This window comes from Melanotaenia boesemani, chromosome 5 (genome assembly GCF_017639745.1).
Source record: "Melanotaenia boesemani isolate fMelBoe1 chromosome 5, fMelBoe1.pri, whole genome shotgun sequence".
NCBI lineage: Eukaryota > Metazoa > Chordata > Actinopteri > Atheriniformes > Melanotaeniidae > Melanotaenia > Melanotaenia boesemani.
In genome coordinates this window covers 36,352,778-36,376,613 of record NC_055686.1, presented here as the reverse complement: position 1 = coordinate 36,376,613, position 23,836 = coordinate 36,352,778, and the positions used below count along the sequence as shown (strand labels likewise).

At 39.7% G+C, this 23,836-nt stretch overlaps 1 protein-coding gene and 1 long non-coding RNA gene across 8 annotated transcripts in view; both read left to right on the top strand.

The window, feature by feature from the left end:
• The window catches only part of col4a6 (collagen, type IV, alpha 6), a 202,156-nt gene that overhangs the window by 21,671 nt on the left and 156,649 nt on the right, over window positions 1-23,836 (top strand). The gene's annotated exons all lie outside the window — the stretch shown is intronic.
• On the top strand, window positions 9,401-23,513 carry LOC121640823. The gene is made up of 3 exons (XR_006010579.1): window positions 9,401-9,491; window positions 22,716-22,721; window positions 23,502-23,513. It is a non-coding gene; the product is annotated as an uncharacterized LOC121640823 (long non-coding RNA).

Sequence of the window (23,836 nt, the reverse complement as noted above, 5' to 3'; positions counted from 1 at the left end):
TAGAGTTGAATTACACAACTAACTTCATAAAATTTCATTTATAATTTATCCAGTCCTGTCATGATGGTCACTGAAAACACAGGCTGTTTGTCATTGCTTAGCAACACTGAGTAACCTTTGCCAATCAGAGTTATTTTGAAACAGCCATAATCAGAGAGACCTCCCAGTATGTCTTGCAGGGGAAAATACCACATCAGTCATGTGTAGTTTACTGTGCTTTGTAGCCGCGTGTAAAGTTCATGCAGCTGAACCCCAACTAAAGATAATTTGTCTTGGTATGATAGGACTGACTGGCAGCGATCCATCTTTGCTTTTTAATTCTGCTATTTCATTAACTTCTCTACTGCTCAAGCAATCAAATCCTCAACCTGCTCCCCTCAACCAAGTGTGAAATAATCTCAAGACCCCGGCGAACCTTTGCATCCCCTCCAAAACTGTTCAGGTATTTTGTGAGCAGATCTCCTTGAGCATGAAGTATCTTGTTTACATGAGAGTAGTAGCTGCTGTTTAAAATCCCAGAAGGGGATATTTTCCGGGATTGGGTCACTCCGTCCTCTGGCACAGATCCATAAAACTGCCTCAGCTTACTAGCTGGACCTGCTGCTGCTAGCAGGACTCTGTCTTAACACGCTAACCCTGGCCCAGCTTTTCCCAGCTAACCATGCCTGGCTGTGTGGCTGTAAGCAAATGCAAGTCACCTTTTTGCAGTTGTAACAAAGGGCTCTTGCTATCTGATTGTGAATATCAGAAGAGAACAGAAATGCCAAAACAGAAATAAAATGGCCTCTTTAATATCTCTTAACATTAAATAAATTGTTTTGCAACATAAAAATCATCTGCTTAACTATGCACCAAGAGTTTTTCTCGTTGGTCAGCCCCCCTTACTGTAGTGCCTTGCAGCTTAGCACCACCTGGCACCGTTCCCTTCAACTTTGACCTCAACCTCGTGCTCTTAGTATTAACTCCATTCATTATGGAGTGAAGGGCCCCAGCCTGTCCTCTGGCTTTGTTCCCTGCTGCCCACCGAGGCCCCAAATAGCCACTAATGAGGGAGCACAGATAATAATTGTGCCAGGCTATAATGCAAAACACAGTAGCTTCTGGAGGTGATGTAATCTTGCATTTATCATCTTTATTTACATCAGAACACCTTCAAATCTCTTTTGTAACCAGGAGTGGAGTCTCAGTGTTGTGTGATGGTTCCAAGTGTCCAGTAACTGTGGCCAGTGTGTTTGTCAACACGGTGCAGTTGCCCCACATATTTATTCACTGAAGCTGACTCTTCATTTTCTATAAATAGCACACTTGCTGGCTGACCAGAGAGCGTTTAACTGTCTGACTGCATGTGCTTGACAGAGAAAAAACAAATGTGCCATGAATTAATACAATATTTCTGAATTGACTCGGATGTGGAGGAATCTTTAGGTGAATTTATGTAACTTTAGCTCATTTAATGTATCTGCCACCTTTGTCTGCATCAAGTTAGCAATAATGAGTATTTATTTAAAGATAAAAAAAATAAAAACAACTAAAACCGCCTGCTTGCCCCTGTTCAACTGAAATTTCATTAATTAATTTTTTTTTTTAAATTTTGATTTAACATCTCAACTAAAACAGCAGCATTTATTAAAACTGCTTATTTTGTCCAAGCTCTATTTCAAAAGCATAAGATACTTATAACTGTTCTTGTCTTAAATTATAAAACATAATATATGTCACTGTGCCATCAAACGAGTTTTAAGGTTGGAAAGTTACATCATGCGTCTTTAAAATCTAACAATAAATATGTGTTTTGATACTAACACTTTATAAACCTCTTATATGGGCTGAAAAAATATAACCTGTTACATAATGCTAATTACAGCTGGGGACCGTAATGTAAACTCATACCAAAGTATAGTTACATAACAGCTGCATATCCAAATAGCCACTTATCTTCTGAATGAATTTGATTTAATTTTGGTTGACAGTGATCTTTGTGACTAAAGGGAACTGTGTGAACATTCACACTGCGAACAATAAGAATATTAAATAACAATAAAGTAATAGAAAGCACATTTATTGTTGTTCAGTATGCACCCTGTTGGGCAACCCTGACATCAGCTCCTGCAGTACAGTAGGTGTGTGCAGATCCTGTCCATGTGACTGACAGCATGCCAAAAGGCTAACATTTCTCTTTGCTTTTTTTTTTAAATAGTTATGCTGACATTTACTACCTTGACATTTTCTTTACAAATCTGTGCAAGCTGACAGTATGCAAAATATACACCATGCAGTCTTTGTAAATCTTCTTTACTTCATCCATATTCTTAGTCATCATCTGATATATGACAGAAGCTCTCACCAAACTCAGCTATACTTTTGCAAATGTTTTGAACCCGTTGACTTGTTTGAAATTGCTGCAAGACTCATGACTCGGGGGCGCCTGCTTTTGAACATAAAATACTGGATGACACAGAGGACTGATTATTGAAACCTGCAGGTGCAAACAAACTGAAAGAGACTGCTATTAACTGTTACTGCAGGGAAGATGATAAAGTGATACTGAGACTGAGTGGCAGGTGTGTTTGAATCATTTTAGGTCAGCGAAGAATCAAGTGTAAGGAAGTCACATTCATCCAGCCCAGACTAAAGATTACCTTATCAACAGTAAAGTTCACTCCTTTTATAGACTGCAGGTGAAGGAGAGGTTTACATATTCCTGCATTTGCCCACCTCTTTGTCTTCGTATTTGTCTTTTTTTGTGATAGGAACTCTTTAAAAAGTGACATCAGTAACAGGCGATAACTATACTACAGTACATTTACACTTTCAGGAGGAAGAGGTATTTATAATATTTTGTATATATTGTAAGCTTATTAAGTGCATATTTCAAAACAACATTGACTCCTACGTACTGAAGGAAATCTCCTCAATGCCATGTCGTCCTTTTAACAGTGTCTGCAGATCTTTTTTCTTTTTTTTTTTTTAGTAGTTAAAGCAACATAATCACACACACATGAAAAAAATCTGTTTTAGCTTCTCAAACTGGATGTTTTAGGGGTTGTAAATGAAATGGTTTTAGGTTTTAGACACCTGTAGTTTCTGAAATTTGATTCACATATGATTCTTTATAGATTGAACAGAGAGAAGAATTATCAGCGTAACTAATTTCTGCAGCACAAGAGTTCAGGAGTTTGCCTTCAGCAACCGTTTATCCGATGTCACCTGCAGGTAAATGTTTAGGCCTTTCCTTCAGGAATGTTAATGCATTCCTGATCCCAGAGGATGACATTTAGGATGGTGGAATCTGTGTCAGACAGTGTAGGACAGGTCTGGGCTTACAACCTATTAGCCTGTTAGGGGTAATAGTTAATGAACCGTTGCCAGGGGCGACATGCACATTCCATGTCATTGCCATAGTTACTACCCACCCTTCCCTCCTCCCTCCCTCTTGACTGTAGCCTCTTACTCCAACTGCCCTATAGCTCCTGGAAGAGGTCACACACCTGTCTTCTATCCTTTCCTTCAGCCTTTCCTCATCTCTCGTTTCACTTCATATTGTTCTCATTTCAACTCTGACCCCATGCTGATTTGCTTCAAAAGACTAATCAGCATTTATTTAATCACTAATAATGGATAACCTTGTTTATTTGGCAAGCTGCAAAGAACCCTGTCTGTAATGCTAAATTGATAGATTTACTGAAGCACTGTGTACATCTGCAGTCACATTATAGTGATATAAAAAAGTTACGTGAAACAGGTACAAAACACAGCAAAATGACAATGGTTGGAAAGGAATTGACTTTGAAGATGTTTTGTTAAAAAAGAAGAAGAATTAAACCTGAGCTAATAAGTCACTTATTGGATCTAGTTGGCTGTCACCAGGGCATCGATGTTGTATTAATACTAACTGTGTCCCAATTCAGGGTCTGCACCATAGACGGTATATTAAAGATGGACGGAGCCTCCTTGACGTCACCTGTAGGTTTCTGAAGAGCAAAAGGGAGGCACGTTGGGTGGTTCCTACCATCGCCATGTTTTCAGCGTCACGCCTGCTGTTGCTCCCAGAATATACAAAAATGGGCAAAGTGGCGGAGCTGAGAGGGAGGCTGTGAGCGTGGGAATGGATGATTGATGTCTATCAAACTGTAGCTGAGCCAACTCGGATCTAATGTGAGCTAACTGGCTATTGAAGGTAGGCGGGCTAAAGCTAAGGCACACTGTTAGCCAGCTAAAAACTGCGTTTGTGCTACACTCTCCCTTCTTGCTGCGAATATTGGATACATGTCAATCAAAAAGACACGCCCCTAATTATGCCGAATTTCAAGATTATATAACATCCAAACGGATGAGTTAGAAAAAAAAATTCACTCCCATAACTTAACTTCATTGTCATGAAGTTAAACTTGACCTATTAATCCTAAAATGTTTTTTTGTACCAGGCTTTAACCCGTTAAGGCCCGAGCCATGAAAAAGTGGTAAGAAAAGTCCAACTTTTTAAATATGAGGTCTTTATTTGGCCCTTTAACAAAATGTAACAAAAAAAAAAAAAAGCAGGAAAGAGGGTTATTTTGTCTAAAAGTCCTGTATTTCATGTAAAAAGGTATGGATGTATCTACAAACCAATTCAGTTGTAAAGAAGACTGCAGATGACCCAGTTTCTGTGCCGTATGTTCTCTGAGATATGTAATTCTTGTTACATCATTTATACAAACCAAAGTACAAAAAGTCAGCAGGAGAACCTTCTGTTTGGATTTCCATCAAGAACCAACCTTCAGATGATCATAGCAAATGTTCAACATATGAGTCTGTGCAACAAAAGCAAATCCGTTAATGCCAGTTTTTGGTCAGAAAAAGGAAAGAAAATTAAGTAAATTTACAGATGACTCAAACGCGACGCTATCTCAGTAGGAAATCCTGGAATCTCTTTTTTGTATGTTTGTGCACTCCCTGTTCATCTCAACATACCTTAATTAGATCTGCTTCACACATGGAGGGAGTATTCCTAGAGGCTAGAGAAAGCACAATATTGAGGAAGATCTTTTTGGGATTAGTGATTTCTGTTTTCTGTCTATTGCCTCCAGGTGAGGCATTTAGGGACCATCAATAAATTGTAACTATAAATTAACAAAGGTCACCATGGATGACCTGAATGAGCGTTGAACTAGTAAATCTAATATTGTGCATCACAAGAGCCCCTGGTAGAGATTCCCTTTATTCCACCTCTGCATCTGTCTCAGACCAGATGGTCACAAGTTTTACAAGAAAATCCCCCAAAACATTTTTTTTAGATGCATTCAAAACCTGTGTGGACCTTATTTTCAGGGCCACTGAGTAAAGCTGTTTTGCAAGGTGTGTAATGGCCAATATAAACATACAGGACTACACACTTTACATGTTACCCTTAGTAATTTGTAAGTAAGGCAAGAGCGTCCAGAACAGACATACTATTTTGATTTGACGTTGTACACACACAGCATGTCATAAAAGTAAACAGCTTGCTGTGGCCCACTGTGACTGGAAAGTTTTATGTTTACAGACGCAGAAGTGTGTTTTGTTTTGAGTGTCGCTGATAAGAGCAGAGATGACTAATAGACATGCAGCTGCAAGATTCACCTCTGAGTTTATTAGAGAACAATTGAACATGGAGTCACTTTTGACCGCACAGATAAGACACAGCATGTCTTCAGTGACTGATGCTAAATGAGGAATTTCTATTATGTATTTACTGGATTCCATGTTGAGCTGAGAGTTGAATGTATTCTTGACAGAGTCAAACTTTCTTTCTGTTTTCAGAACTACTATTATTTGGTTTAAAGTTGTGATTTTTATGGAGCTACAACAGGAACACTGGCTTGGCATTTAGCCCAGCATAGCCAGACAAATGCACAAATACTTATTAGTCTGAAGCAGTTAGATGTGTTCACAACCAGGGAGAGCAATAAAACATGTGAAATGGTGCTGAGTGATATGTCTCAGCCGTACTCTTCTGTACAGTCTTATTGCATCAAACGCCTATAAATCAAATTATCAGTAGGTAGCGTCATTTCTACATTAGACAGTCATCAGAATGTTCAGGTTTTTTATGCAGGAAAGAATTTTGATTGTGAAGCCAAGCTAGTAGTTTTACACAACAGGAACGCCTTTTTTTCCATCTAAAATACCTAAAAAATTACATAATATAATGTTGGGTTTTGGTAGGAGCTCGTCTACTTATTAGCCATTGTTAAAAAGTTTCTATGGACAATTATTAATATTTAATACTTTTTAATGTAAACATTAACTACAGGGCTTCTCTGGAGAAATTCCAAAGCTAATAACTATACCTTAATATCAGTCTCAAGGATCTGTCTCTGTATGTGTCGATCTTAAACAGATATGGTATGCACAGAGCAGATAATGAAGGCTGTGAAGCACTAACCTTTGCAACCAGCTGCCATCACAATAACAGAAACACAACGGTCACTCAATAACTCCTCCCTTAAAAATATAACCATACATTATTACAGTAAAGAACTGGGAATAATAACATTTTATATTTTAGCTAATAAATACTAATGTTGAAACCTACCACACTAAAAACAAATGGGTGTGTGTGTGTGTGTGTGGGTGGGTGGGTGTAAATGCAAACTGAAGAAATAAACAATGGGGGCAGAATGGGGACTTCACCATGTGGCTGGTGAAGACACAAGATGGCCACTGTTGCTATGGAAACAATCCATCCGTCCATCCATCCATCCATCCATCCATCCATCCATCCAATCATCCATCCATCCATCCATCTGCTGCTGTCGTCATGGAGTGTTATGGAATTTTCTTTAAAACACTGATGAGAAGTGGACTAAAGGTAACATTCAGTAAAAGTTGCACTGCAGTGTTCGAAAGATAACAATGAGAAGTTGCATTTTATGTGGCATATTATTGTAATCGTAGCAGAAGACCTACCTGCCCTGTAGATCAGGTGTCTACACTGCAAATCAGGCCACTGAAACACCCGGACTGAGGAGCCAAACATTGTGTCCTTAAAGTCAAGATAACCTATCAAAAATCAAAAGTCCTCCACAGGAGACATTGTTCTTTATTTATAGGCAGCTTTGCTAGCATTTGTAAGTTACAACACGTGTGATACAGTAGAACAGTGGAATTATGCTTGAGGTTCCTTCTTCTGTCTAGATTACTTAAAGACAAATAAAAATGGCTGTGACTGTTGGAATTGCAAATGTGCCATGTTAGACGAAGGAGATGTTAGTTTAGCATGCAAGAGCAACTGTTTAACATAACATAAACTGTCTAAAATAAATCCATTTGTGTCTAGTAGGGTCTCAGTTACGTTGAGCTGGATTTTCCTTAGAAGGGGAGACTGGTCGCTTCTTTCTTAAGACTGTTACATACTTGAGAAGCGAGAACTTTTTTTCTTCCTTTCGAGGCCAGGAGAACAACATGACATAATTTTGCTCTCACGGACGTGAATGGCGACGGCTTGTGGCTTGTTCTCGACATCAGCTAAGCAGAACACCACTGCATAGTCTGTTCTACTTAAACTCAATCTGTGTAACAGTCTGATGTGATGTAGTGTAAAACTTTGCATATAGCACTGCATGACTTTTTGTTTGAGATGTTGTAGAAGATGGAAAGTTAATGTGGCTTTCTTCTGAGCAGCAATTAGCTTAGCCTTAGCTTTGCAGTGAGTTCAGTAGAAAACTCTGTCAGGTCTTTTACTGCAAGTAAGACAAAAGTAGTGTGACAAAAATGTAGTGTATAAATAGATTGTATTGCTAACTTAAACTGCAATGAATTATTTTAGGTTTGAGATATTGTAGAAGGTCAAAAATTTGCCCTTCTGCCTTAGTGGTTAGTTCAGTATCTTTCCAGTAATAAAAAGCTCTGATAGCTTTTTTTCACGGCCGGTAAGACACAGCATGGTGTCATGAAAGTGATGTGTCAAAATTCCCATTAGCTTGTAGTGCAAACTTGAACTGGTGTGATTTTTTTTTTTTTTTTTTTTTCGGTTTGAGATATTGTCATAGGTGTGTGCTTGTCTGATGGCCCTTTTCTTAGCAGTTAGCTCTGTTTTTCTAGCAGTAGAAAGCTCTGGCAGGTTTAACTACGTATGAAAAATGGTAAAAAAAGAATCTCACTTTGAAACAAACAACAAACAAAATCGCCTTTATGACAGGCCAGTTTCCGTAGGATCTAATTATCATAATGTAGAAAGACCTTTTTTGAGCTGCCTGATATCACAGCCTCAGTTAACTGCTCAAACTCAACTGCTCAGTTTTTAACACTGTATTCCTTTAATGTTTACTTTTAAAGCAGGTTACATTACCAAAGTGTTTGATTTATTCCTTTCTGTGTTTTTTTTTACTAGGAATTTAAACTTTGCTCTGATTTTACCTCAAGCTATAGATTAATAAGATTAACACCATCACAGATATGAAAACAAAGCTAGCTTAAGGTAATAAATGCCTCTGATGGTTAAAGTAACAATAGATGACCCCAATAAAGAGAGGTACAAGTGAAGCCAGGGCATGTCCCTACACAGAGGGACTGTTTAACGCCTAGAGGGAACCTGATGTCTCCTCCATCTTTTAGACATGGTGACCGACTGACCCTTAGATGGAGGTCCAGAGAATGCGTCAGTTCATGACTTCAGGATTAGTTAGGCCCTATGCTGAACCAGTGTCAAACAAAATATTCCTGTGAAGTCTGCACACCTGTGATGGTTTGAGGATGTCATTTTAGTATGTGGTCATTTCAGGTCTCTAATTCAGACATGTGCAAGGTGTGCTGAGGCCAAGATGAAGGCAGGAGAAGTTTGTACAACAGAAAGGGTCAATGCTCCAAAAGCTATCTCAGTCATTTATTACATCCCTAGAATGAAGACTAGAAGCAAGATAAAAGGGACGTGGGCCTCTTTCTTATAAAACAACCCTTTTTTTATAGCCAAACTCAACCATTTCTCTGTCTTCTTCCACCATGCCACCATCAACTTGTCAGTTGATTACAGCAAGCAAAGCCCTGTTATGCTGCACTTGAACTGTTTTACAGAAGTCATGATGAGCGGTACACTCATCCTTTTCTGGAGCAGCTAGACGTGCATCAGCGAGCCACAATTGGACATTTAGTTGCCCAGTTGACCATTGAACATTCCATTCCTTCCACTTATTTCAGCCTCTCCATGGATAAGGTCAAAGGCCAAGCAGAAGTAGAGGAGCAAAGGGGGTGGGGAGGTGTTGGTGGTTTATTAACCCTGTGTGTTGCAGCTTTTTTGATTTTCTTTTTTTCTTTTCCTCACTTTTCTTCGCTTCTTTACATTAGATCAGGGGTGTCAAACTGAAATACACAGTGGGCCAAAATGAAAAAAATTGGACTAAGTTGAGGGCCGGACTGCTTCAGTGTTTATTAAAACTTATTAAAATGATCTTATTGTTCATATTGAACCTGGAACTTAAGAACCTATTAATTATTGCCTGTAAAACAACATTAATCATTAAATAAATAAAAAAAGAGTAATTGCAATTTATATATATATATATATATATATATATATATATATATATATATATATATATATATATATATATATATATATATATATATATATATATATATATATATATATATATATATATATATATTTGTATTGGCTCCTTGTCCAACTTCCTGTCTACCACTCAGGACAGGACATTGACTCCTGTCTCTGTATTTCCATTACATCCTACTTACTCTTCAAACCAGCTGTTTGCATACAAACTATTAAACTGATTGTAAATCTCTGAAGGTACACACTGTCACATTCTACATCTGTGATTCTAGAAATGCTTTAAACTTAGAGGTTCCATAAACTCTGCTGCCCTGTATACATGCACATGCTTATTAAACAGCTGTAATGCATTACAGATGCATTTAAGACACTCTAAGATGTCTGTGGGGGGTCTGAGGGACCTGACTGTCTGATTCTGTCATACTTAACTTGCAGATAAGCTTATCTGCAAGTTAAATATGATAGAATCAGACAGTCCTGCATATGATTTATCTCACCATTTATCTGATGAAGACCGTGACTTTCTTTTATATAAACGGCTGTAGTCCAGGAGGAAGAGCAGCTGTTTGTCAATGTAAGGTTGGTAGTTTGATCCCCGGCTTCCACCAACCAATCATATCCTTCTGCACTGTTGTTTTTCCTTGCTGATATCACACCGCATCGCATTTTCTTTAAGTGTTCATAATGTAGCAAAAGATGTAAAGTTTAGTTCTAGTATGTCTTACCAGGAAAATGAAGAAAAGTGCAGAAATGTATCTTAAGTATAAACACAGATACAGTTTAAAAGGCTAATGTAGACTTTGTACAATTCTAGAGTTTGAAAGTCAACATTTGGTCTCAGCATCTCTATTCTTCAACACAGTCCGAACCCACTTAGAAAAGATAAGATAAGATAACTTTATTAATCCGGAGGGGGGAAACATTACCAAGTTTTCTTGTCATTTCTTCAAGTTGTCTTGGAATAGTTCTCCAGGCTTTTTGAAGGACTTATATGGTGATAATTATGGTGAGGTTTGTCCTCTGATTGTCAAGTTTCCTCAAATATCTTAGGACACACTGCTGAGAAATGACAAGATCTCCAGTGACAGCTGTTTTTAATCACCTTCTGATTCAATCCAAATACTATTTATGACTGTCAGACTATGTAGGATTGCAACTAAAAATGCCTAAAAATGCTATTTAAAGGCAGACATCTTAAAAAAGCAGGTAATGTACAGTTAAAAACTCTACCTATTTTGAAGTGATGACCTTTATCACAACATTCCTTTTAAGTGACATTGGAATTATTTCTAACATAGAATAAGTTAGTTTTAAAAGTTATAGATTGGGCTGATTAAAGTTTAACTATGGCTACAGCTGGACAACTACAGTGGTGAACCATTAATGATCAATAGACATGAGTCTCACAGCAGGTTTCTTATTCACCACTTCTGCCCTAATGGAAAGAATCAGCTTCCTCCTGCTCACAAGACACGTTTAAAATTGTCCACAATCTTGAGTTTTTTGTGCAAGTAAAAGTTCTAGGATGTTTCTGGGATTTTAGAAGCTTTTCAGGTAGTTTTCAGCAGCATGTTTTCACTGGTGATGAAGTTGCCACAACCAGAAGTGATAAACAGCTGTTGCACCAGGCCATGTCTCAGACATGCTAGCCTTGTTTCCTTTATGGCTTTATATCTTTAACATATCGAGTATAACTACTTCTTTTTTTGTTTCATGATATAGTGGCGTCTGATGCTCCAGCAGCTTCGAAGTATCATAAATTACACAGTGGTTTGTGTTAAATTCACTGAGACCAACAATAAATATCTTTATTGTTCCATGTAGGTGGATTAGATGGATCACAGCACAGGGCACCGCATTACTGTTCTGCTGTTCTGTGTGTGTGTGTGTGTGTGTGTGTGTGTGTGTGTGTGTGTGTGTGTGTGTGTGTGTGTGTGTGTGTGTGTGTGGCAGAAACTGATTCATTGTGTGAGTTTCTACCTTCTGCTGTTTTAATACCCCCCCCCCCCCCCCCCCCCTCCTGGAATACAGCCGACTTCACATACCTACCTGATAGTCTTGCCATTGTGTGTGTCAGTGTGTGAACATCTGAAATCTAAAAATGGACTATATATATCATGTGTGTTGGAAAAATTTTTAATAAAAAGGAATTTGTTTGTTGATTAAAGATAGAAAAAGTATTTTTTGAAAATTGCACAAATGTCTTCATCAGTCTCAGCTCTGATGAAGACAAATGCTTTGTCTTGGCACAAAGAGTGAGCAAAATGTCACAATGACTGAGTAAAGGCTGAGATCCTGTTGGCCAAACATCCTTGGCTCTATGTACATGGTTGCCATGCCAACCCCTGTGCATCACAACTTGAGCGAGCAGAGCTGACGTTTAAGATTCCCACTACTCGCCTGACATGCATGCACAGAAGCATGCCCTGCGGCATGCATACATTGAGTGTAACACACCTAGTGGCTCTGGCTCTCACACTCCGTCCATGTCTCTGTCACTCGGCTGTCCTCTTCCTTGACAAGTTGCTGTGACATTGCTGTGGCGTTTCATATCCAGCCTTCACACCCCCCAGCCAACTTCCACAGCACACTGCTCAGTCACTGTGTACGTGTGTGTATGTGTGCCACATAGTTAGATGGCTAAACATTTGTGTCCATTTGTGTAGCTCAGGCAGGGTGAAGAATAATGGGAATTCATCCATTGAGAATGCTATGAAAATAAATTGACTGTTGTCATCTAACAAACTGATGATGTATAATCCCTGGGTGATCACATCACATTATGCATACAGAACCCTGTTGCACTAGAGTTGTTCTGATACTGATACTAGTTTCGGAAATACTCGCCAATGCTGCCAAAAGTAAGGGGATCAGTATTGACAAATATTTCTGTCTAAACACCATCCAATACCACGGAAACTGAATCATAATTCTTTGTTTCCTCCCCAACACAACCACACACAGACACAGGACGTTACACAACCCTGCGTGACGAAGTTTTGAGTTGGTAGGTGGAGAATCAGCTGTACAGGAGTCATTGTTGTGCTAACAATAGCATTAGCAATATGTTAGCAAGTGTGCATCATTACCTGTTAGAAAATTCCATGAGCAAAACAGCAACATGCCTCATTTGCAGGGCTGAAGTTTCCTGAGGAGGCATGAATGCTGCCAAATTTAACACCAGCAACTTTAAAGCATTTGGGTTGTCATCACGTTAAAAAGTACGAGGAGTGTGTTGCCTTAAAGGAAAAGCACAACAAACCCCAACAAAGTCTTTTGTGTAAATTAAACTTTCAATCAAATGAAATTACAAATGCTGGCATTTGCAGAAGAAAGCCAGACAGCCAAAACTTGAATTATATAAATAAATATTAAGGGTGTCAAAAACGATGATAACTAGTTTATGTTTATATTTATTAATTGCATTCTGTTTTTAAACAGCCTCATCCCTCACACTTCCTGATGAGACGGTGCAACACTTGCTGTACTTTATTTAAAGAAAATAACTTTTCCCGCAGTTCTGTACTAAGATGTCTTCTCCTCCTCCGTTTCTATTCCTTCTCCCTCTCCTGTTGATCCGTGGCCGGCTGTCTGTAATCAGCTGATCAGCTTTTTGTTTGCTAGCACTGTCTTTCTTGTTGCTATTGTTTATCGTTCATCTGAGAAGGAGGAACCTAGCGGTTAATGTTTCATCTCATATTTACCTTAAAGTATTGTTATTGGATATACTAGCAATAGCAAACATCTATCAGTCCCAGGTCAGTCAGGACCATGTCACTGTTCCGTTGATACAATACAGTAAAAATGGGCATATTTCAGGCATAGTCACGAAAAGTGATTAATCATGATTAAATAATTTCTAAGCTGTGATTAATCTGACATATAAATTTCATGTTTGAAAGTTTAGCCTATGCTAGGCCAATGAATGACAGTAACAATATTGTACATTGAAGTCAATAATAAATAAAGTTTATTTAAATTATACAGTTATTAGATCTCTTAATAAAATAACGCAAGTATCAGATCGGTACTCCGCATTGGCAGATACCCGAGGTATTGAAATCGGTATCAGGCAGAAGAAAATGGTATCTGAACATCCGTAGTTTCCACTAAGGGCACTGACTCGGAACAGGATGAGACCGTGCACATTTTTTTTGCGTTCCCACAAGCAAAAACTGGGAAAGGTGCCAAAAATATCTGACTTGAGCCATCCTATTTTTTTGGGACCTAATCTTATCAAACCAACTGTAAAGGGTGGAGCTTGACATGCTGCTGTTAATTGGTTGAAAAAATTATAACTTCTTGTGCAACTCGACAACAATAAAGCAGAAACAGTGAAATGTTTAAATATACTGTGGATTTTTTTGTTTTTTAAAGTCACATGCCAAGAGGAAAGAACACAAGCTGCTGGGTGTCCACCATTCTCCTTAGTTTCTGTGTCACATCCTTCTTTGTTATATTTCAAAGAAGGTATTTCTCCCTAATGACGTCATAATGTCACGTAGCTGAGGCATGTATTGCAGTCCATTAGTTTGGCTGATGTTTTTAATTGGGAGTGGTGCTCACTGAATCTATTTATCAGTATAGATGAGTTTACTTATATTGTGATAATAGTAGCATTGTGACAAAAATGTGTTTTAGCCCAAAACCATAAGAGTTTTCTGACCCCAACCAAGTAATGTTATTGCCATAACCCAACCGGGAAATGACCAATGTTTTAGTAAAGTGTTGTGTAATTCCAGGGCAAGGGCCATCCCTAGTATCTGACTTTGTAAAAGTCATAATACCATATTAACCCTGAATATAAGATGACGCCCTCTTTCCAAGTCCAGAAAGGCTCTTCAGACAAAAAATTACTTATCCTCTTAAACCCCAGGGTTTGTGGAGGTGTGGTTCACCTGAACAGACCTACCCAAATTAAATTAACAATAACTCTTTAATTATCGGGTCAATATGCATAATTATGGTCTCAATGTATAGCTAAGACCCCACAGAATATAATCCCAGTGTCAGAAAAATTGTGAATATTCATATGTCTGAGCAAATTGTGATAAACCAACTTTGCCCAACTTTTGTTTAATTTACACAGTGGAAAACATCATGATAGAAATGATTCTATGAATAATGATGTCTATGCATGTATTCAGTAACATCTTGACTACTACTGTACCAAGTTAGATGAGAAAAGTACAAAGATCATTGATTTTATGAAGGGTTTAGGGTGGATAGTACCAGATAGACTCTGTATTTGGCCAATTTCATACCCAAACTGTGCCAAACCGGTATTTTACTTATTGGAAGAAAATCTGGCTACAAAATACCTTGTGCCACACATGTATTTCATGTCTTGGAAGGGAATCTGGCTACAAAATACTGTGTGGGTATACAATTCACAAACTGACCCTGGCATTTAGCCAACTATCATCATTTTTTACCACTGCATGTCTGTTGATTTTGCTTGTATTTGCTGATGTTGGTGGTCCCATATTTATGTTTCTGTGGAGCTTGTCCAGCTGCTAGGGATAGCTTGTTAAAGATCAGACAGATGCTATAAGTTTATCTGAAATTGGCAGTGTTTTGAAGCTTTATGTCTGAGGAGTGACATTAAATATGTAGTGATGGTTGGCTCTGTAAACAAAGCTATACAAACACAGTTGGACTGAAACCAGCTGGAGGGCAGAGGGAGGCTGTAGGATCATTTCTCTTCAACCAGGTGTTTTGCTGCAGTGTTGATTTCACACACAAAGCATTTGAAAGAATTTCCATGGTGTCAGTTTCTGAACACGTTCTTAAACAACACATGAAGAGATTTGATCCTTAAGAATGTAAATAAGTTCTGTAGAAACGGCTGTGTTTGCATTTCTGTCACATTTCATGTGAGATATCTGTCGGTTACATTGTTGTGTGTTTTTGAAGAACTTTCTAAAGAGTCCGATTAGTTAGATTAACTCAGGTGTTGAAAAAAAAAACCCAAAGAGCCATTATTGGGTTATTGCAGTCATTTTCTTAAAGAATTGAAGGCTATCAGATCCCTTACTATGTTAGAATGTTGGTTACGTATTGTAACCCCAGCTTCTATGAGTATCTGCGCAGCCCTTTAACCTTATGAACCCTAGGGTTTTTGGAGGTGTAGTTTGCCTGAACAGACCTACCCAAATTAAATCTACAATAATTGTAATTTTCAGGTCAATATACAAAACCTTGGTCTCAATGGATAGGTAAGACCCTATGGAATATAAATCCAATGTCAGAAACATTGTGAATGTTAATACTCCTGTGCAAATTGTGATAAACCATAGGTAAAAAAAAAAAAAAAGATCCTCACCTAATTGTTTTTTTTTTTTACACAGATGAAAACTTCATGATAGAAATCATTCTGTGCATACAGATACCACTGCATGCATTCAGCAACTCCTTGACTGCAACTGTGCAAAGTTTCATGAGAATAGAACAAAGCTCATAGCTTTTATGCAGGTTTTAGTGTGGATAGAACCAGGCGGACTCTCCATTTGGCCACTTGGATACGCAAACTGTGCCAAATTATGCTGTGTCTATATTTCCTCCAGAGCTTCTAACACAGTGTATTTGGTTTTTTGTATTTTCTTGGACATGTTTATGGCTTTTATCCTTCGTTCTAAATGGATAAAAAGTCCAAATAAAGCAAAGAAATGAATGCTGTTCGATATTCGCTCTTTCCGGTGCGCCCACTTGCGTAACTGCAGCAAAATGGCAATGATGCTTCTTTGTTTACGCACAAGCATTTATACCTGACAGATAAAGTGTCGTTCAAGTGTAAGATATTGTTGGAAAGCTTGTAAGATGTAGAATTTGACCAACCTTTATTTACACTGCCAAGGCCCACAACAAGACAACAAAATGGCTGTGAATGGGAGCATATGACATGTTAGTGCATGACACAGTTTCACCATTATGGATTACTACGCTGTGCGTTTTGGTGTGGACAGACTAAAAAAATGACCACAAAAAGGTAAGGAAATAAAAAATATCGCTGTTTGTGAGAATAGCTTTGGGATTTGGTGCTGTATTTGGCGATAAACATGCTATCTGATAAGGCTAGCTGTGATATGCAAAGCTTAGCTTTGTGTTTGTTTTGAGACTGACGTGAGGTGTTTGGTGAATATCTTTTTATGCTTGGTAGCATATGAAGGTTCAACTTTTCTAGTTTCATTTGATACCCAATATGTTGCACCCCAACATATATGAGTGAACGGATCACGCGTTGTGTTGCATTTTGTTTCGGGTGTTACACGTTATGGTGGCGCTGTTGTTTGTCCATCCATCCATCCATCCATCCATTATCTTGACCGCTTATTCCATTTCGGGTCGCGGGTGAGCTGGAGCCTATCCCAGCATTTTAACAGGTGAGAGTGTTTGTGGCATATGTATTTTAAAGTTGTTATTAAACAAATACTTTGTTGACTAAATGCACTTGGAGAGTTGATTTAGTGGTATTAGGTATTCTTCTTTAAGACACATTATAAATAAAATATCCTTACATCACTAAAGTAACTTTTTTTACACACATGAACTTGTGTTTACACCTGTTGGACCCACCGGTGGGTCCGTTGGGCTTAAGAGGTTAAGACTATGGCTATTGGGTCCATCCCTCACGCGCACGCGCAGCACTGAAAACTTTAGTCCACGCCCACCAGCTGGGTGGTCCCCTCCTCTGCCTTGAGTATAAATTAGGATGAGACAGGACAATCGGCTCCCAAAAAACAGTTTTTTCTTCAGCTGTTCTATGAGCCAGTGTCCAGCATCTAGGAGCCACCACCTCTGGGGAGAGCCTAAACCCTTCTAAGCGCCTAAGCCCAGAGACGCTGGCCTATTACCGGGTAAGTCCTGATTGCTCCCCGCGTCTGAGAAAGTGTGTCCGTACACCACGGAGCAATCAAGATGGCTGACAGCTGCTCCTCCTGGATCCGATCCAGTAGAGGAGATAACAGGAACAGAGGGCAAATGCGACACCGGGGATGTACACCACTCTGATGGAGAGCAGGTGTGTGTGAGCCCAGAGCAGCAGCTGTCTGGCCACGTTCAGCAGCTGTGTGGAGCACACTCCCCTCTGACGGTCGATATACACTGCTGTCACCTTGTCTGTGTGGATCAGAACATGCTGATCCCGCAGCAGCGGAGCAAAATGCTGGACCACCTTCTACACTGTGAGAAGTTCCAGCACGTTTATCAGGAGAGACATGTGAGCTGGCCACTGTCCTCCCAGCACCTGGGACAGACAGGTCCCCCCCCAGCCCGACAGACGCGTCTGTGAGCAATGAGATGCGTTGCTCTGCTCAGATAAAACACGAGGGTCTCTCCAGTGGGCCAAGTCAGCTGCCACGGAAGGAGGAACCACGATCAAGTTTATGGAGAAGCCAAAGCTCAACATATGCATCACAAGTCTCCATGTCTGCACCGCTGCTTCGTCTCTGGATCAGGCCAGAAGAAGCAGGTCGTCCAGATAAAACAGAACTCATCCCTGCAGAACGTAAAGGCTGTAGCACCGTCTCCACGCACTTGGAGAGCGGCGTGGGGTAACAGAGTAACTGAATGGCAGACGGTTGTGCTGGTACTGGGTCCCGAAAAGAGAAACACAGGAATTTCCTGTGTTTCTGGATGATCGGGAGATTAAAATATGCATCTCTCAGGTCGATGGAGGTGAACCAATCGCCCCTGAGAACACAGCCCAACAACTGCTGATCGTCAACATGTGAAACAATCTCGTGGTGATCGATTTGTTGAACAGTGACAGATCGAGGATGGGTCTCATCCCTCCCTTCTTCTTGGGAACCAGGAAGTAACTGGAGTAAAAGCCCAGATTTTCTTCTCCTTGAGGAACTCTGGAGATCGCATCCTTCACTTGATGTTCCTGCAGTTCTGTCCGGAGAGCAATACACTGTTCGTGGGATGACACTGTTTCCAGGATTCCGCTGAACCGCGGGGGTCGATGCAACTGCAGCGTGTACCCCCTGCTGATCAGTCTGTCCATCAATCTGTCAAGGGAACATAAGTGCCACCATTCTGAGTAACACTCTGACGTGCTTGTGTTGTTTATGCTGACATCACCATGGAGACGAGCTGGGGTGGAGCCCCTACAGTCGTTGCTGGAACCGGAGTGAGCTCCGGGATGATCAGTAGTCTCCCGAGAGCGCTCCACGCATGGACTCACAGCTGGACACTGCTGGAGAGACGATGCTTCAGAACGCCAGCTTGGACGCGAGGCCATTTAGGAGGCAGCGCGGGAAACTGACAGAACCAAGCGTCTAAACTCATGCTCACAGAAATGTGAGGAGAAGAGACGCTGCCTGTAAACTGAGGGCCGGTCCCGTTGTCATGTCATCAGTGGCACTCGTGGGGTTAAGATAACCAGGGGCGTCTCCAGCTTTTGAGGACACCCTGGGCTTAGCGCGGGAAGCTTGAGATATATATACATATATATATATATATATATATATATATATATGTGTGTATATGTATATGTCCAGGAGAATTACAAAAGTGCTTTAATAGCAGCAGTACTGTGTTTTTTTCTTAAAACCTGATTGCAAATTTAAAAGAAGCTCATTTGAATATACAAATTCTTTAAGTTGATCACACACAAGAGATTCAATAATTTCTGACAAAATGCCCAAATTTGATATTGACCTGCAGTTGGTTAAAACTTCCGGATCACCATTTTAAAGAGGAAAAACAAACGCTGACTTCCAAACTGATGGAATTTCTTTACTTTCAATCGAAAGATTAAAAAGTATCTTAAGAGGCTGTGCCACAAAATTAGCAGCCATTTTCAAAAAATAAGGCTCTATGAAGTCTGGTCCTGGAGTATTCTGTGAGTTAAACATTTGAGGGCCTTATGCCCTTGCTGCACAGTAAAAGGTACAAAATGAAAACAATCTCCAGAAAACATTTGAGGGTTTATACAGGGAGTCGTTGAGACAGCTCCTACAGAGTCAAACAAAGAACCAGATGCCACAAAATGCTTGTAAAGTTATCTTTCTTTGGCTGACCTAAATAACTATTTCCAATGTCCATGTCTGATTTAGATACTGGCTCCTCCTTTGTCTGTAGCTCATCTTTGCTACCCTCTACATGAGCGCGTGTAACATAATCTAGTGTCTTGTGTAGCGACCCCCGAAGGCGATCTGCTTGTGTCAAACAAAAACATACACATATTTGGGACAATACTGTATATCTTTCCCTTTACTTTTCTTCTAAAAAAGCTAAGGGGCAACCCTGTGTGTGTCACAGAGGGCGTGCATTTGTTTACAGGTGAGATCACAGTGCCTGACAAGTTAGCGGGCAGTTCAGTCAGTGTGGGTAGCGGATTTGGAACAGCTGCGTCGTCAAGGACGTGGCTCTCAAGGTGAAGAGGTTTCGTTTTATAGACAAACACAGAACATCCTCATCACAAACATCCCCCATTGTATTCTGGGCCTCCTCTGCGCCTCCTGAGGTGGATTGGTCCAGGAGCAGGCGAGCTGTCAAAAGGGTTGTTAAGTCGCTTTAATACAAAATCTCTGTCTCCTACCAGTTTGAAGAAATTTTTCAGAATCACCACATTCCCATTATCAGAATGCAACATTGTCAAAAATATAGGAATAGATTAAGGCCACAAAATAATAAGAACAAAAAGAAAAACATGGGCAGACAGCCTTCCCGAATCTGGTTCTGATGGACACGATTTCTTCCCATTAAAAGGGAGTTTTCCTTTCCACTGGTGCCTGCTACCCTCTGCTGAGGATTGAACTGAAGAGAAGATAATCTGATGGGTTTTTTTTTTGTTTGCTTTTTTTAGCTAGGCTAGCGAATGTTTAAGTGATCACTGATCATGATCACTCAAGATTTATTTTTGTCCATATTTCTTAGTCTAGGATGATAGTTCCCTGCTGTCCTTCCAGTTTATAATAATGCGTTGGACAGTTTGTATTCCAGTTTCAGTAGTTTCAGCAATCTCCTTAGAATGGAATCAGGAATCAGAAAGGGTTAAATAACTTGTTAATCAGAAAGGGTTAAATAACTTGTTTCCAGCTAAAACATACTCATCCATGCAGTAATTATCCTATGGGAGGCTTTTACCTATTTTCTTAGTTCAAGTGGACTTTTTTTTTTTTTTTTTTTTACAGGTAACATCCAATTACATAAACTGATCAGTTAATTTGGTGCATTCATCTGAAAAAAAAAGAAAGTCACTGAAGTTTGTTTCTCTTGATGAGACTATTCATTATAAAACGAGCACATTTGAGATCATAAAATGCACATTTAGTGGTTTATTCTAAAACTTTCCCTGACCTTTAGGGTTATTTGGAAAACTCATTGCAACTCCCAGTGTCAACCCTCCTTCATGTCCTCTCCTTGTTCTCTGTCATACCCTTCATCTCTTCGGTCACCGCAGTACAGAGGTGGATGTACATGCTGTGGTGATGGATAAGGATAAGGATTAGGGAGGGTTTCCATTCATGTCCTGACCTGGGGCTGCAAATTGACAACTGTCCTGACTTGTAATGGGAGGAATGTAAGAGTGACAAAAGTAGAGAGGGAAAAGATCAGGAAAGAGATTGGATGTTGGGAATTTAGGTGGAGAAATGAGGGGCCTCCTTGATTCTTGTCGCCACTCCATTTGCTGCCCCTCTCTTATCCATCCCAGCCTGTCATGTCAAACTGCAAAGTTGTGGATTGATGTGCCTCCTAGATGGCAAACACACTGCTTGCATTCCTTGGCTTTTCAAACACAGACATGCCTGTTCCTCCATGCCCTAACCTGGTGATTGTCCTGCGGCATAGCCATGCCTTTTTACCGTCAACAAAAGATGTTTAATGAATTTCGCCCCTTCTTTTTAGAGGTAAACATGCTGCTTTTACAGTTCCTTGTAACCACAGTCAAAAGCTGCCATTGACCCGGGACAGGAATTCCTAAAGGAGGGAAGCATGAGGGAGGAGGAGCTTTGGAAAAGGAGAAAAGAATATAATGAAGATGTTAAAATGTTTTAAAGAATTAAGCTTTATACTATCACTTTCAAGACTTTTTTTTTAGCTTTTTCTCTTCTGAGTCCTTGTTGCCTCCCCTTAGCACTGCTAATGTTATGAAAGGCTGTTGCCATAATATTAGTCTGAAGCTATGAAACAGTGTAATCTAGTTCTTCAGCAGCACTAGATCGGTTTTAAGATAACTGGGGAAAACATGTCGTATTTTGTTTTCAATTATTTTATTAAGGGACTACACATAAACTCAGTTAATCAAGATTTTCCCATTGGAGCTGGAAATAAACTATAATGAATGTTGAAAGAAAACCTCAGTATGAATGTTACCTAGCACTAGCTAGAGCTACATGAAGCTAATTTAAGAAGAAAGAAGTTGATATAAGACAATATAAGAATGAAGAAAACTGAGATCTTTCTAACTTTTTGTAGAGGAAGAACACAAATCAGGACGAGACAGACCACAGCTTCCATGTCAGCAGACCCAACATCTCCTAACACAATGACTTGTGTAGCTAGCCCCATTGCCTTTTGGCCGGGAAGCAGCGGCCGGAAAGCAGTGTTGGCTTCTGGGTAGTGTAGTTTTTTTTTTGTAGTTTTTTTTTACTTGGTTGCTGTGTAGGTTTATTGAGCAAAAACTACAAAATGGCAGCGCCTGTCTTTTTTTTTCATTTGGTTTCCGCTCCAGTCTGCTCCTGTTAACTTTTTATCCTGTACCGTCCTAATCACGTGATTAATAGTAACATTGACTCCCATCCCGTGGGAATCCCGCGGGAATCCCGTGACCCATGGGATTCCTGAAAGAATGTCAGCCTCAAACACCAACTGAGCTGCCTGTGAGGGGCCAGACAGTAGTGAGCACTTGTTGACCCTTAGCTGATTTTAGATTACATTATAGTCATTTAGCCGACGCTTTTATCCAGTTTTTTCTGTCAACTGAGCTAACCAGCCGGTGTTTGTGTGCAGCGAGATCTCCCCTCTGCACACAAACAGACCTCTGGAGCTGCAGCACCTACCACTAGCTGCTTCCTAACCATCCCTTAGGTAGAAATGCACAATTCTGGCGTGATTCAGAATAGTTATAGCACTCCATTTCTGCATTTTACATTCATTCAAACATATTTTTACAATCTTGTTAAAGCAGGATTTTGGAAGGAGTAGGCTCTTGTCTTTGCTGAGATTTTAGCTCGAAAAGAAAAAAGTGATCATTTGTTTTGACATCTCTGTGACTCGTCACAGAGAGGAATGCTACCAAATATATTCTTCAAAAGTATATTTTGAGCCCCTAATCCCACCTCCTCCATGCCCCTTTCCTCTGGATGGCTCAGATAGGCAGAGAATCCGACACTCCTCTCTCCCTGGAGCCAGCCATTCCCCCCATCTTGGTTATTTTAAACCCAGCAAAATGGGTCATCACCACCATTAAAATAGGGCATCCTTGAGTATATCTTTACCAGATTTATATAATTGGCACCCCTGAGTAAATCAGCGACTGTCACTTCATGTCCCCTCCTCCGACCCCCATGTGTGTGTCTGCCACTCAGGAGTAGATGTTTTAGAGTGCAGGAGCGAGGCTTCGGCAGCTTTGTTGTGGACAAGCAGAAACCTGCAGTGGCTTCTCAAATGGTCACTGAAGTTGGTGTGTCCTCAGGGAATCAAAATGTTAAAATGTACCAAAATTAAATAAGAAAGAAACATGTTTGCAGTTTTTTTCTCAAAACGTTCCGGAGGTTGATTTTTTTTTCTGTATAATTAGCTTGAACTGTATTCCCAGGAAAATGGAAAACAGATGCAACAAGTTATTTTCAAATATGTAAACATCGATGGAATAAGTGTATATTGACAGGGATAATTTTCTCTATGTTTCAGTTCCTTTAAATTGGCTTTTTGACAGTTACCCTGCATGGAGACCATTTCTGATGAGATTTCAGTGAACAGAATAGATCAGTTGAAGAAATGAGCATATTTAAGCAATCACAAGGTCTGTTTGAACACATTTGGAATCTTAGCAAATGGACGTGTGAGATTTGTTCAGGTGTGTAAATATCAGTGTATCTGTTACTGGTGAAGAATAAATGAACATAGCCTCATAGCATGAATGAAAAAAGTTTCAGGTTGGACAAAAAAAAATCCAAACACAAACAATATTGCAATTCATGTTATACTGAACAGTTTTTTTAACGTTTTTGATCTGAATTTTCTTACCACAAGTAGCTTTTTACCAAGATCGTCCATATAAAGTTTTATAAAGCATAATGTATTATTTATATATTCATTAAATGATGCAATCAGGATTCCTCTGAAATGCAGGAATAT